Consider the following 16,928-nt stretch of genomic DNA (forward strand, 5'->3'; position numbering starts at 1 on the left):
AACAACTAAAGGAGAAAACACAAAGAAGCAGCCAAAATGGGAAGACAAACTAACAGACCGCAAATGAAAGAACAAGAGAATTCTCCAAGAGAAGAAATAGATGAAATAGAGGCACACAATTTATCAGAGTTTAGAGTAATTATTATAAGGATATTCAATAGCATGAAAAAATACATAGAAACCATTAAAAGGACCAGTCAGAAATGAAGAATGCACTATCTGAAGTAAGTAACACAATGGGAGGAATAAACAGTAGGTTAGATGAAGCAGAGGATCAAATCAGTGATTTGGAAGACAAGGTAGGAAAAAAACACACAGGCAGAGCAGCAAAAAAAAAAGAGAATTTTAAAAAATGAGGAGAGCTTAAGAAACATTTTGGACAACATGAAGCATAACAACATCCACATCACAGGCATACCAAAAGGAGAAGAGAGCAAGCAAGGGATCGAGAACCTATTTGAAGAAATGCTGACCGAAAACTTCCCTAACCTTGTGAAGGAAAAAAGACACACAAGTCCAGGAAGCTCAGAGAATCCCAAACAAGTTGGACCCAAAGAGACCTACACCATGCATGACACATCATAAGTAAACTGATGAGGCTTGAAGAGAAGGAGAGAATCCTAAAAGCTGCAAGAGAAAAGCAGGTAGTTACATACAAAGGAGCACCAATTTGACTATCACCCGATTTCTCAAGAGAAACATTTCAGGCCAGAAGGGAGTGCCATGAAATATTCAAGGTAATGAAAAGCTAGGACCTACAACCAAGGCTACTTTACCCAAGGAGGCTATCATTTAAAATTGAAAGAGAAATAAGTAACTTCCCAAACAAGAAAAAGTTAAAGGAGTTTGTTAACACAAAACCAGGGAGGCAACAAATGTTAAATGGCTTATTTTATTTATTTTTTTTTCTAGAACACTAATTGCTTATCACTTTTTATAAAAGATATTTATTGATTATGCTATTACAGTTGTCCCATTTCCGCCCCTTCACTCAACTCCATCCTGCCCACCCCCTCCCTCCCACATTCCCCCCCTATAGTTCATGTCCATGGGTCATACTTATAAGTTCTTTGGCTTCTACATTTCCTACACTATTTTTACCCTCCCCCTGTCTATTTTCCACCTATCATCTATGCTACTTATTCTCTGTACCTTTCCCCCCCTCTCCCCCTCCCACTCCCCTATTGACAACCCTCCATGTGATCTCCATCTCTATGGTTCTGTTCCTGTTCTAGTTGTTTGCCTAGTTCGCTCTTGTTTTTGTTTTAGGTGTGGTCGTTAATAACTGTGAGTTTGCTGTCATTTTTACTGTTCCTATTTTTGATCTTCTTTTTCTTAGGTAACTCCCTTTAACATTTCATATAAAAAGGGCTTGGTGATGACGAACTTCTTTAACTTGACCTTATCTGAGAAGCACTTTATCTTCCCTTCCATTCTAAGTGATAGCTTTGCTGGATACAGTAATCTTGGATGTAGGTCCTTGCGTTTAATCTTGGGTAATGTAATTATGATGTGCCTTGGTGTGTTCCTCCTTGGGTCCAGCTTCTTTGGGACTCTCTGAGCTTCCTGGACTTCCCGGAAGTCTATTTCCTTTGCCAGATTAGGGAAGTTCTCCTTCATTATTTGTTCAAAGAAGTTTTCAATTTCTTGCTCTTCCTCTTCTCCTTCTGGCACTCCTATAATTCGGATGTTGGAACGTTTCAAGGTGTCCTGGAGGTTCCTAAGCCTCTCCTCATTTATCCAAGTTCTTGTTTCTTCATTCTTTTCTGGTTGGATGTTTCTTTCTTCCTTCTGGTCCACACCATTGATTTGAGTCCCAGTTTCCTTCTCATCACTATTGGTTCCCTGTACATTTTCCTTTGTTTCTCTTAGCATAAGCTTCATTTTTTCATATGTTTTTCGAACAGATTCAACCAAGTCTGTGAGCATATTGATAACCAGTGCTTTGAACTGTGCATCCGATAGGTTGGCTATCTCTTCCTCGCTTAGTTGTATTTTTTCTGGAGCTTTGAAGTGTTCTGTCATCTGGGCCATTTTTTTTTCTTTTTTTGTGTTGGAGCATCTGTTACTTTAAGGGGCAGAGCCGTAGGTGTTCACGGGGGCGGGGTAACACTGGTTGCTGTGCTGTGATGCTGTATGTGGGGGAGGGGCCGAGAGGGAGCAGTGGCGCCCGCCTCACTCTCCTCCAGCTTTCAATCTTTCACTCCGATACCCCCAATCAAACTGGGCCCCTCTGGTGCTGGTTCCCGAGTGGGTGGGCCTGTGCACGCCCTAGGCCCCTGTGGGTCTGTCCAACGACCTCTCCTGTGAGGCTGGGAGTCTCTCCTGCTGCCGCCCCAACCCCCACGGGCGTTTTCAATCAGAGGTTTGAGGCTTTATTTCCCCGTGCTGGAGCCCTGGGTTGCGTGGTCTGCTTTGCTCCCCGCCATTCCTCCGGTTTACCTATGCGCAAATGTGGTGCTGTGGGGCGCTACCCGCTGCTCTGCCTGCCCCGTTCTCCGCCACTCTGAGATCGACCCTCTGGGTTTATCTGTGCGAATGTGGGGCCGCAGGATCTGCTAGTGCTCGGACTGCCTGCGCTGTTTGTCCCACACTCCGCCAGTCTCCTAAATGGCTTATTTTAAGAAGAGGAAGAAAAAGAGGGTAAAAAACCAGATGAAAATAGTCTAACAATAAAATGGCACTAAATACATATCTATCAATGATCACCTTAAATGTAGATGGCTTAAATGTTCCAACCAAAAGACATAGGGTAGCTGAATGGATAAGAAAACAAGACCCATATATATACTGTCTTCAAGAGACCTAACTCAGATCAAAAAATGCCCACAGACTAAAATTAAAGGGATGGAAAAGATATTTCATGCAAATGGAAAAGAATGAAAAGCTGGGGCACAGTACTTATATTCAACAAAATAGACTTTAAAACCAGGGTATAGTAAGAAACAAAGAAGGATAGTACCTAATGATAAAGGGACAATCCAAGAAGGGGATATAACCCTAGTAAACGTTTACACAGCCAACATAGGAGCACCTAAATATGTGATGCAAATCTTGATGGACATAAAGGGAGAGATAAACATAAATATGGTCATAGCTGGGGATTTTAACACCTGTATGACTGCAATAGATAGATCTTCCAGGCAGAAATTCAACAAGGAGACAGAAGCCTTAAGTGACACACTAAATCAAATGGATTTAATTGATATCTTCAGGGCCTTTTCCCCCAAAGCAGCAGGATATACATACTTACCAAGTGCACATGGAACACTGTAGGACAGACCACATGTTAGGACACAAAACAAGTATCAATAAATTTAAGAAGATGGAAATCACATCAAGCATCTTCCCTGACCATGATGCCATGAAACTAGAAATCAATCACAAGAACACTGAAAAACATGCAAAGACATGGAAGCAAAATAATATGTTATTAAACAATGAATGGGTCAACAATAAGATCAAGGAAGAAATCCAAAGATACCTTGAAACAAATGAAAATAAGGATATAACAATTCAAAATGTGTGGTACACTGGGAAAGCAATCCTTAGAGGGAAATTCATAGCATTATAGGCCTGTCAAGAAAGAAAGAAAAGAAAGGAAAGAAAGGAAAGAAAGGAAAGGAAGGAAGGAAGAAAAGAAAACAATCTAACTTCATACTTAAAAGAACTTGAAAAGAACAACAAACAAATCCCCAGGTGAGTAGAAGGAAATAATCAAGATCAGAGCAGGAATAAATGAAACAGAGTCTAAAAAAAAATACAAAAGATCAATGAATCTAAATTGGAAAGAAGTAAAATTGTCATTATTTGCAGATGACATGATACTGTACATAGAGAACTCCAAAGATTCCACCAAGAAACTAATAGAACCAAAAACTGAATTCAGCAAAGCACCAGGATACACAATATCCAGAAATCTGTTGCATTTCTATATACCAATAATAAACAGAGAAATTAAGAAAACAATCCTTTTCACAACTGAATAAAAAGAATACAAAAAGAATAAAATACCTAGGAATACACCTAGCCAACGAAGTTAAAGACCTGTACTTGGAAAATTAGAAGACACTGAGGAAAGAAATAGAAGATACAGGCCTGGCTGGTGCAGCTCAGTGGATTGAGTGTCGGCATACAAACCAAAGGGTCGCTGATTCGATTTCCAGTCAGGGCACATGCTTGAGTTTCAGGCTAGGTCCCCAGTTGGGGGGCATGCAAGAGCAACCACAGTTGATGTTTCCCTCACACATTGATGTTTCTCTCCCTCTATCCCCTCTTCCCTCCCCCCTCTCTAGAAGTAAATAAAATAAAATCTTAAAAAACAAGAAATAGAAGATACAAATACATGGAAGCACATACTGAGTTCATGGAGAGGAAGAATTAACATCATTAAAATGTCTATACTACCCAAAGCAATCTATAGATTCAACACAATTCCTGTCAAGATTCCAATGATGTATTTCACAGAACTAGAATGCATATTTCAAAAATGCATATGGAACCATCAAAGGCCCTGCATAGCAAAAGCGATCCTGAGAAAGAAATAAAAAGTTGAGGAATCACTCTGTAACATCAAACTATAGTGTAAGGCCATAGTAATCAAAGCAGCCTGGTACTGGCATAAAAACAGACATTCAGATCAATGGAACAGAATAGAGAGCCCAGAAATAAACCCACACATTTACAGTCAATTAATATTCAATAGAGGAAGAAAGCACATATGATGGGCTAAAGATGGTTTATTCAATAAATGGTGTTGGGAAAATTGGGCAGATACATGCAAGAAAAAAAAAAAAAAAGAAACCAGACCACCTTCTTATACTACACACAAGAATATATTTAAAATGAATCAAAGACTTAATTGTTAGACCCAAAGCCATATAAATTATAGAGGCAAACATAGGCAGCAAAATCTCAGACAAAGCTCATAGCAATATTTTATTGGATATATCTCCCCAAGTAAGGGAAACATAAGAAAAAATAAACAAATAGGACTACATCAAACTAAAAGTTTTTGCACAGCAAAGGAAACCATCAACAAAATAAAAAGACAAAACACAGAATGGGAAAACATATCTGCTGAAACATCTGAGAAGGGGTTAATATCCAAAATTTATACAGAACTTATAAAACTCAACACTAAAAAAAATAAACCCAATTAAAAAATGGGCAAAGGACCTGAATAGACACTTCTTCAATGAGGACATACAGATGACTAACAGACATATGAAAAGATGCTCAACATCACTAATCATCAGAGAAATTCAAATTAAAACTATGATGAGATATCATCTCACACCTGTCAGAATGGCTATCAGCAATAAATCAACAAACAAGTGCTAGCAAGGATGTGGAGAAAGGGGAACCCTTTAGCACTATTGGTGGGAATGCAGATTGGTGGAGCCACTGTGGAAAGAAGTATGGAGATACCTCCAAAAATCAAAAATGGATCTGCCTTTTGACCCAGCTATCCCACTCCTGGGAAAATAGCCAAAGGAACCCAGACACTAATTCAATAGAACATAAGCACGCAACCCTGTGTTCACTGCACCATTATTTACAATCACCAAGATATGGAAGCAACGCAAGTGTCTATCAGCAAATGAATGGATAAAACAACTATGGGACATTTACACAATGGAATACCACTTGGCCATAAAAAGGAAGAGATTTTTACCCTTTGCATCAGTATGGATCGACCTGGAGAACATTATGCTAAGTGAGATAAGCCAGTCAGAGAAAGATAAATACCATATGATTTCCTCATATGTGGAATCTAATGAACAAAGTGAACTAACGTGGAAAATGGGGATAGACTCATAGATGGAGGGAAGATGACAGCTAGAGGGGTGGGAAGTGAGGAGGTAGAGGGTCTGGGCATAAAGGAAATAGGACTCATGGACATGCACAACAGTGTGTTGATTTCTGAGGGGAGGATGGTATAGGGGGACTAAATGGTAATGGAAAAAATACAATAAAGATTAAATTAAAAAATGGACAAAAGGTTTGAATAGCCATTTCTCCAAAGAAGATATATAAATAAGCACATGAAAAGATGTTCATCATTAAGGAAATGTAAATCAAAACCACAATGGGATACCACTTAACATCCATTAGGATGGCTATTACTTAAAAATTTTTAAAAAGCAGAAAATAACAAGTGTTGGAGAAAATGTGGAGATATTGGACCCTTGTGCACAGCTGGTGGGAATGTAAAATAGTGCAGCTGTTATGGAAAACAGTTAAACATAGAATTACCATATGGTCCAGCAATTCCACTCCTAGGTATATATTCAAAAGAATTAAAACAGCCTAAATGTCCATCAAGAAAAGTTGATAAACAAAATGTGTGTATACATATAATGAAGTATTATTCAGCCTTAAAAAGGAAATTCACTGCTGGTGGGAATGTAAATTGGTACAGCCACTCTGGAAAACAGTATGAAGATTCCTCAAAAAATTAAGAACAGAGTTACCATATGACCCAGCAGCCCCTCTTCTGGGTATCTACCCGAAAAATTTGAAACCTTTATTCACAAAGCTATATACATCCCTATGTAAACAACCCAAATGTCCATTGATGGATGATTGGATAAAAATGATGTGGTACCTATACATAATGGAATACAACTCAGCCATAAGAAAAGATGAAATATTGCCATTTGCAACAACGTGAATGGACCCTGGTAATATCATGCTAAGTGAAATAAGTCGGAAAAAGTTAACAACCATATGATTTCACTCATGTGGGGGATATAAAACTGAAAAGCAACAAATGAACAAATAAGAAAAAGAAATAAAAATTCATAGACACAGACAACAGTATGGTGGTTGCCAGAGGGAAGGGGGCCAAATATGTGGTGACAGATTTGACTTTGGGTGGTGGGCACACAAAGAAATACGCAGGTCATGTATCACAGAAATGTATACTTGACACCTACGTAATCTTATTCATCAATGTCACCTCAATAAATTAAATTAAAAATAAAATAAAAATAAGGTGCCCAGATTTGTAAAATAAAATTCCGATACACCCTAAAACACAGATAAAACTTAAAGACATTATGCTAAGTGAAATAAACTGGACACAAAAGAACAAAATTGTATGATTCTACCTATAGGAGATATCTAATATAGGCAAATTCTTTGAGATAGAAAATAGAATAGAGGTTACCAGGATACCAGGGGCTGGAGGGAGAAACTAAGAAGTTACAGAGTTTCTGTTTGGCATGATGAAAAAATTCTGGAAATGGCTAGTGGCAATGGTTACACAACAATGTGACAGTATTTTATGCCACTGAATGGCACACTTAAAAGTTATTAAAATGGCAAATATTACATTGTGCATATTTTACCACAATTAGAAAAAAACTGTCTAGTCCAAAAGCTTAACCAGCAAACAAGTTATTAAAACACCCATGCTCAGACCTGGCTTGGTGGCTCAAGTAGTTGGAGCGTTGACCCATACACCAAAAGATTGTAGGTTTGCTCCTCGGTCAGGGCCCATGCTTAGGTTGAGGGTTGGATCCCTGGTCAGGGCACATATGGGAGGCAAAAAAATCAATGTTTCTTACATTGATGTCTCTCTCTCTCTCTCACTCCCTTCCTCTCTCTCTCTAAAAATAAACATATCCTTGAGTGAGGATTGTTTTAAAAAATCTAAAAAATAAGTAAGTAAACAAAACACCCATGCTCATAGCAATGCTATTCACAGTAGCCAAAAGGTGGAAGCAACCCAAGTGTTCATCAACAGATGAATAGATAAACAAAACACAGTTTATCCATACAACGAAACACCCCTCAGCTATAAAAGAGGAAATTCTGACACATGCTACATCATGGACTAATCTTGAGGACATTATACCAAGTGATACAAGTCAGTCACAAAAAGACAAACACTATATGATTCTACTTACCTGAGGTTCCTCTAAATCAGGGGTTCCCAACTGCCGGGCCACGGACTGATACTGGTCAGTGGCCTGTTAGGACCAGCAGAAGGTGAGCTTGCAAGTAATGCGACTGAATCATCCCGAAACCACACCCCCACCCTGTCTGTGGAAAAATTATCTTCCATGAAACCAGTCCCTGGTGCTGAAAAGGTTGAGGAGCACTGCTCTAACTCATAGAGACAGAAAGTAGCATTGCAGTTGCCAGGGGCGTAATAGAGTAATGGAGAGTTACTTAAGGAGACTCTCGCTTTTGCACAATAAAAATAGTCCTAGACACAGATGAATGTGATGACTTTACAAGAATCTGATGTACTTTTTTTTTCTTTTTTTTATTGTTATTCAATTACAGTTGTGTGCCTTTACTCCCCATCCCTCCACCTCCACCCCACCCCACCCCAGCCAAACCCCTCTCCCTCCCCCACCTCCACCTTCCCCCTTGATTTTGTCCATGTGTACTTTATAGTAAGAATCTGAATGTACTTAATACCATTGAACTATACACTTTAAAATGCTTAAGATGGTAAATTTAATGTTATTTGTATTTGAGCACAATAAAAAAATTGCAAAAAGGAAATTCTAATGCATACTACAACATCGATGAACCTTAAAGATATTATGTTAAGTAAAATAAGCTAGCTGCAAAGACAAATACTTTATGCCTCAACTTACATGAGGTACTTACAGTAGTGAAATTCATAAAAATAGAAAGCAGAATGGTGATGCCACAGACTTGGGGGTAAGAGTTACTGTTTAATGGATATATAATTTTCTGTTTGAAAAGGAAATAAAGTTCTGAAAATGAATGGTCATAATGGTTGCACAACAATGCAGATATACTTAATGCCTCTTAATTGTACACTTAAAAATGGTCAAAATAGGAACTTTTTAAATTGTGGTATGATATACATAAAATTTACCATTTTAAACACTTTTAAGCATGTAATTCAATTACATTAAGTATATACTCACCATGTTGTACAATGACAGCACAATCCTAACTTTTGAAGAGAACAGAGCAACTGCATTGCAGCATTTCTCAAATTTTAAATTTATCTAATTGCTTCCTTGTAGCGTGGTTCAAATTATTTCTCTAATCTCTTCATTTCCTGTAATCTGGAAGTTATATCTAAAAGCTTGATTGGAGTCAAATTAAGTGCTTTTAGAAAGAACTCTTTAGATTATTTTGTGTACTTCATGACCCTTGGTTTAAGTTTTATTCTCCAATGTCTAATTTGCTATTAATCTCATCAATGTATATTTTTTTAAATCTCAGACACTGTAGTTTCCGTCTCTGCAGGTTTGTTTTGGGTCTTTTTAAAGTATCTTCCATGTGTCCATTTAACATATTCCATCTTCTAGTTTCCTGAGCATATGGAATACAATTATAAATTGTAAACATTATTTTAATATACCTCTCTACTCATTCTATCACCGGTGTCACTTCTGTCTCAGTTTTGACTGATTTTTTTCCTCATCATTCTGGGTCATATATTCCTGCACTTTTGTATGTCTAATAATTTCTGACTGGATGGCAGACACTGAATTTTACCTTGTTGGGTGCTGGATATTTTTGTATTCCTGCGACTATTCTTGGGCTTTGCTTTAGGACACGATTCAGTAACTTGGAAACAGTTTGACCCCTTCAGGTCTTGCTTTTAATCTCGGGCTGGCCAGACCAGCAAGGCCAGTTCATGTCTCTACTAAGGAAAAACCCTTCTGAGTACTCTACATACTGACCTGTGAAGACATTTTCCACTCTGGCTGATGGGAAAAAAACACTATTCCTGCCTCTCTCTACAAGAACTCCTATTGTTTCTAACCTTTTCAACTGTTTTTTCCCCCCTAGCCTTGAGTTTCTTCACATAAATGCACTGATCAGTTCTCAGGTGAATATTTGAGGGGAAGCCTTTGGAAATCTTGGGAGTTCTTCCTCCTTTCAGCTCTCTAATCTTTAGGATTCTTCACCGAAAACTCCAGCAGCCTTGGTCTCCCCAGACTCCCTCAATTCTGGGAGACCACTGTGGTCTTCCTGGGTTCCCCCTTTCTGCTCTGCAGATGGGAAATTCTTTCCAAGCTGCAAGCCAGACCAGTCATAAAGCTCACCTGATTTGTTTCCCATCTCCCAGGAATCATTGTCCTTTGTTACACAGTGTCCAAAATTCAGGAAACCAGTGCTTTTGTATACTTTGTCTGCCTTTTTAGCTGTTTCAGGCAGGAAGGTAAATATGGCCCTTTCTTTCTTTTTCACCAGAAATGTAAATTAAGACTAATTTTTCTGTCCCTTTTATTCCTCTTTGTCTTTGTGAATTATTTTAAAGCAACCACCAGACATCATATCATTTCACTGCTATATACTTTAGTATTTAGTATGTCTCTCCAAAAAATCTGGACCTTCTTTGTACATAATCATGTCACTGTTACAATTAACAAATTTAACATTAATTTCTTGGTAAGACCTAATATGCAATCCACATTCCAATTTAAGTTTCTCAGAAATGTTATTTTTTCCTTTTAAACAACTGGTTGTTCAACTTCTCTTTAATACTAGCATGTGAGGGGTACTATGCTAAGTATCTGATATCTATTACCTTATTTAATCCCCAATAACCACTGAGGTAAGTATTATTATTACTCCCATATAACTGAGAAGGACACCAAAGCTCAACATTTCTAAGAAATTCGCATAAAGGTTATAGCCAGCAGACGACAGAGGAAAGTTTCTACAATCCCAAAGTCATAGCTCTAACCACTACGCTTCATTATCATCTCAGGAATTATTAGGATAGAAAGTTAGATGATATCAATGCTGAAGTTGAAAGTCAAATTCTGAAACACTTAATTTAAATGCCATCACAGGTCGAAGACCTGAAAAAATTAGCAATGCTGCTTTATTTGAAATATATTACCATGGAATCTACTTGATAATTTAAAAAAAAATAGAATTTCCAAATATAAACGCAAGTTTTATTTTAAAAAGTAAGGACTGTGGTTGAAATGAAAATCAAGTATCTTGTGAAACTGGGGAATGCAGATTCAAGTTTACCATAATGTTCTACAACAGCCCTGTCCAACAGAATGTGCTGCAATGATAGAGAGTCCTGTATCTGCACTGTTCAGTACAGCAACCACTGGCTATGTGTGGCTACTGAGCGAGCACCTGGAATGTATCTAGTGAAACTGAGAAACTAAATTTTAAAGTTTAGTTAGCATAAATTTAATTGTAATTATCAATTCATCTCTCTGTCTCCACCACTAGACTCTGAGCTCCCTGAGGAATGGAGTATGATTTCCCTCTCTATCCAGTGCCTTGGTACCTGTTACACAGATAAAATATGCTTATCGATGTGTGGCAGAATGCATAAATGGAATGTTCTAGCTGTGTTCAAGTAAGTTCTCTAAATGTATCAGACTGAGAAAGCTCACAGAGAACAATCTTAATCTATTAGATTACATCCTGTTTCTATTCTGATTTTTAAAGCAGATGAAATATCTTTACTCATTTATTCACCAAACATGTTCTGAGCTTGTCTATATGACTGATGCTCAGGATATGATGGTGAATTAGACTTGTTCCTGGCGTCAAGAATCATTCAGTCTCATAGAAAATACATATAATTGCTCCACAAAATGAAAATATTTTTAAAGGTAAAAATAATTGCTATGGGAACTAAAAAAGAAAATAAGCACTTGATAGTGGAGGGAAGTTTTATGAACCGAAGAACTTAGTAACCTAAAGATGAATGGTAGCTCACCACCTGGAGGATGGCAGGATGGTGGAGAGGCATTCAAAGTTCAACAAACAGCCTATGCAAAGGTAAAAAGACATAGCTTGTGCGGGTTGGCGGGGGGGGGGGGGGGCGCGGTGGCGGTGCAAAAAGTAGTTCACTATGTTTAGAACATGGGGGATAGAATAGGAAGGCAAGGTAGAAACATAAGAGCTAAACCAGACAGATGTCTTAAAGCTTATATCATAATGCCATTTACGTGCCATGGTGTATAGCGTGCTCACTTAATCCTAGTGGGAGAGTAGACAATCAAAGCACTGATGTTTATTTTTTTAAGAAAAAAAAAAAGCTTGTTGATTTAATTCCAATACTCAAGGAACAAACTTGAAAAAGCAAAACAAACTGTACTTTAGAATTTGGTGCTTACAAATAGACATCAAGTAATTATTCAAGTCTGAACAAACAATGTTATTAGGATAGGCATTTTAAGTTTTAAATAACCAACATTAAATCCCTTTGAAGAAAAATGCAACAGACATGTCCCCTAAAGCAAGGGACATAAAGGAAAGAATAAACAAATGGGACCTTATCAAAATAAAAAGCTTCTGCACGGCTAAAGAAAACAGCACTAAAATGAAAAGAAAACCAACAAGATGGGAAAACATATTTGCCAATGATACCTCAGATAAGGGTCTGATCTCCAAAATATATAAAGAACTCACACAACTCCACTCCAGGAAGACAAACCACCCAATTAAAAAATGGGCAAAGGACTTGAACAGACACTTCTCCAAGGAAGACATACAGAGGGCCCAGAGACATATGAAAAGATGCTCAGCATCACTAGCCATCAGAGAGATGCAAATGAAAACCACAACGAGGTACCACCTCACACCAGTCAGAGTGGCCAACATTAACAAATCAACAAACAAGTGTTGGAGAGGATGAGGAGAAAAGGGAACCCTAGTACACTGTTGGTGGGAATGCAGACTGGTGAGGCCACTGTGGAAAACAGTATGGAATTTCCTCAGAAAACTAAAAATGGAACTGCCCTTTGACCCAGCAATTCCACCGCTGGGATTATATCCTAAGAACCCTGAAACACCAGTCTAAAAGAACCTATGCACCCCAATGTTCATAGCAGCACAATTTACAATAGCCAAGTACTGGAAGCAACCTAAGTGCCCATCAGCAAATGAGTGGATCAAAAAACTATGGTACATTTACACAATGGAATTCTACGCAGCAGAGAGAAAGAAGGAGCTTATACCCTTTGCAACAGCATTGATGGAACTGGAGAGCATTATGCTAAGTGAAATAAGCCAGGTGGTGAGGGACAAATACCATATGATCTCACCTTTAACTGGAACATAATCAACAGAAGAAACAAGCAAACAAAATATAACCAGAGACATTGAGGTTAAGAACAACGTAACAATAGTGGGGGGGGGGGGGATAGTGGGGAAAAGGGTTTTCAGGAACACATGGACAAAACCAAGGGGGAGGGTGGAAGCAGGGGAGGGAGGTGGGTTTGGCTGGGGTGGGGTAGAAGGGTGGGGAGAAAATGCAGACAAGTGTAATTGAACAACAGTAACATAATTTTAAAAAATGCAACTATTATTTATATAGCTGACATGAATAATGATCTGTTTCTCAAAGATTAAAGTTTCGATTTTCTCATAGTCAGTAAAACTCACTTTGAACTTATTATCTGTTAGCCTAGGAAATGTTTACAATTTGCAAAAAACCCCCACAAAACCCTGATTACTCTTAGTTTGAAGAAAAAAAAAAGATTAATGCATTTCTAGCTGTTTATTCTCTCAAAAACGGGGCTAACCCCCCTGTCCTCCCAATGCAGCAATATTTAACTTTCCAATGCCAGATAATTAATTATATTTAATGTCAATCACTTCTCACAAGTTGGTCAATCACAAAGTTGCCTTTTTTTGTTTTTCAAGTAACATGCTAAACTGTTATCTCTTCTTCCTGTAGGTGTCTAGCATATCAGTCTCAAATCACAGTTTAACCCTGAACTTATCCTTAAAAATAAAAACAAATCCACTTTTATGTCTTCTGCCTATTTCCAAAAGTTACCATAAATTCTAATCTGAATTTCCAAGATGCACAACACCTAGCTCCCCTTGTACAGTGTATCTTCCATTTCATATTAAACTTTACTGAGCTCAGAGTTTGTGTAAAATTCTCTCAATACACTCCCCTAGCATGACAGTTATCATACTTAAATTAGGCAATCTTCAAATACCTGGGCAGTCCACTAATCATTATTTTGTTTAAGCAGAGTTTTCTAGCTTATTGCTTTATATGCAATTTGGAATTTAAAAACCTGCTAAAATCAAGACAAACTGAAAGAAGGACAACATACCCTTATACCTTTATATCTTAAACTCCCTACAGTTAAACATTCTGAAATTGGGAAAGTAAAATCCTTTTAAACATTACTTTTTGTTATTGTTATTGTTAACAATTACATTTAATGAGAACCTACTATATCCAAGACACCTGGCATACATTAATTGTTAATCTTCCCAAGACCCCTATAAGATAGGTATTATCATTTCCATGCAAATGGAATACACTCAAGTTTGGAGAGATTAAGTAACTTGCTCAACATCCAGAAGTGATGTTCCTGGGTTTTAGAATATAGATCTGTCTAAACTGAAGCATATGCCACCAATGTTAGCAATTAAAGTTCCAATGTCCATTGAATTGAGCCATTCACATTTTTTTTATCCTCACCTGATGACATGCTTACTGATTTTACAGAGAAGGGAAGTGAGGGAGACAGGGAGAGAAACATCGATGTGAGAGAGAAACATCGATCTGTTGCCTCCTGCACATGCCTGGACTGTGGACTGAAATCACAACCCAGGTATGTGCCCTGAGTGGGGATCGACCCTGAGACCTTTGAGTTTACGGACAGACCACGTTTCCAACCACAGTAGCCAGGGCCAGTAGCATTTCTTTTAAACACAGACAAGACAGTGGAGTAAACAATATTGCTTCAACTATATTTTCTCTAAAAATACAGTGAATCAATCTGAATAATACCTAAAGATACAAACCCAGACATTAATGTTAACTACAGTTTTAAAGATAACACCCAGTCACAGCTGTAAGTGACAATTATAGTGACATTATTTTTCATATAATGCACAAAACAAAGTGGTTTCTATGCTAACAGATTTTTGAACATGAAATAATTAAAAGAATCAAGCATTTAATTATATTAACTAAATATGCTTAATATTTAGAACATTTTTATTTACTATTTATACACTGTGGTTTGTTAATCAAGTTCACTGACAGTAGTAAAAATATTTCTCAAAAATCAATTTTAACAAACAGGCCAAATATACATAATATTAAAGTTAGAAAATCTGAATACTCAGAGTAAGGTTACTATATATATAATAACAGTACAAATATATGCACTTGAAGCATTTAAATATAAGTTCTATAATAAAATAATAGGCATTTAAAAAGGGAAAATCAATATACAAACTGTAAAATATAATTAATTTGTACTGGGAAAGGAAAGCAAGTTCTCTTAATTAAAAAACAAATACACACACACACACACACGTACATTAAATTACTTTAGTTAACATCTGTTGTTTTTGCCTGTCCAGCAACCATTTCCCGTTCTCTGGGAAATACCACAATTTTCCTTTAGGAATTATATGCCCCTTACCCTAATTCATGTGATTTGAAACTGTATACCTCCCCCCCCCCCCCCAGGGTAGGAACAAGAGCCAATCCTGGCTACAGAAAGCATTCCATCACTCTGGCCACAGCGATGGCCTCTAGGATGGGCAAGGACAGAAGTCAGGCCAATGAGACTTACATGCAGTAGTTTGCTGGAATCATAGAGAAAAGTAAGTTCTCTCTCTTGTGGGGTTTCTAAGGCTATAGGATGTAAGCCTAGTGCTATTAGTACCATCTTTCCAAAGGAGTCTGACTTCAGACTATTTTTCCACTGATTCCCAAACATGCAAGGAAACTAGTGGTTACCTGTGGTAGGGGAAAAGACAAATTTGGATTTTGACTTTCGATATTATATTTTCTATATTGTTTCCATTTTTCCAAAATGAACACCTGTTACTTTTATAATAGGAAATATAAAACATTTAAAAATACTGCCCCTGTGTTTTCCTCTCAAATATGCTCATATATCAATATTTAATGTCTCAATTTTCTCATAATTTACCAAAGTGAGTAGAACATCTATCTTAAAAGAATTAACTTTTCCCCTAGGCACAAAAGCAAGTTATTTTTATTTTGAGTGGGAGGAAAAGTTGTAAGTGAACTTTAAAAAAAAATTAGTTCTCTTTTAAAAAGGGATCTATTAACCAATTCTATATGGGGGAAATGGTTAACATTCAGCAAGCGCTATAGCCATTGTAAAAACTGCTCGAGGTAAAACTAAAGATTTAAAGCGGCCAAATTAGATTTAATAACTATCAATTACGTTAGTCCTGTAATTAAATAATATAAGATCTGAAGGGTCAGTTTAAATCTTTGTTATAATTATTTTACATAATATTGCATTATGGGAGAAATTACATACTATTGTTTTGCTCTTAAATACTATAATAAAGTCAGTCTCAAGGTGTACCCCTTGGGAATGTAAAAAATCTTAATGAATATAGTATACGTTCTACAGATTATAAAGGAAGAGAGCAATACAGGCTTTTGTGCTTTCACTTCTTATCAGTTTTTATTAGTTTCCATCACTCTTTCTTTCCCTTTCTCCCCAGACACAACCCACTCCCAAACCTTTGCCTTTTGTCAATATTACTCTATGTTTTATAATCCTCAGTAATTATGGACACTTAGAAGATGTCAATGACACTTTCTTGACATAATTATGTAGCCAGAGCGATGTTCTAAAGTGGAAAAGGTAACGAGGGACAATAAAGAGTAGCTGGAGGCCAGAGCCACCTTCTCACAAAGTAGCATTAGGTTCTAAAAAGTTTTTAGTAACAGGTGATACTCAGCAAACTCATTACCTTGTCAACACCAGAAAGACAGCGGGTTGATCATCCTGACCAACAGCTGTGTCTCAAGATGCTGACACTTTACTAATTTGTCCTGTGGTTCAATGACACCTAAACTCCTACAGCTGTCAACCCCAAACTATTTCACTTTATCTGCAAATGCCTTTCTTCTACTGCAAGATCACTTGCACAGATGACCCAAAGGGATGCTGTAACATAAACAAAGGTGTATCCAC

At 37.4% G+C, this 16,928-nt stretch overlaps 1 protein-coding gene across 1 annotated transcript in view; it reads right to left on the minus strand.

Annotated features, from left to right (window-relative positions):
• Positions 1-16,928, minus strand: part of MICU1 (mitochondrial calcium uptake 1) — a 214,711-nt gene that overhangs the window by 196,727 nt on the left and 1,056 nt on the right. The gene's annotated exons all lie outside the window — the stretch shown is intronic.

Source organism: Desmodus rotundus, chromosome 4, assembly GCF_022682495.2.
Source record: "Desmodus rotundus isolate HL8 chromosome 4, HLdesRot8A.1, whole genome shotgun sequence".
Classification (NCBI taxonomy): domain Eukaryota; kingdom Metazoa; phylum Chordata; class Mammalia; order Chiroptera; family Phyllostomidae; genus Desmodus; species Desmodus rotundus.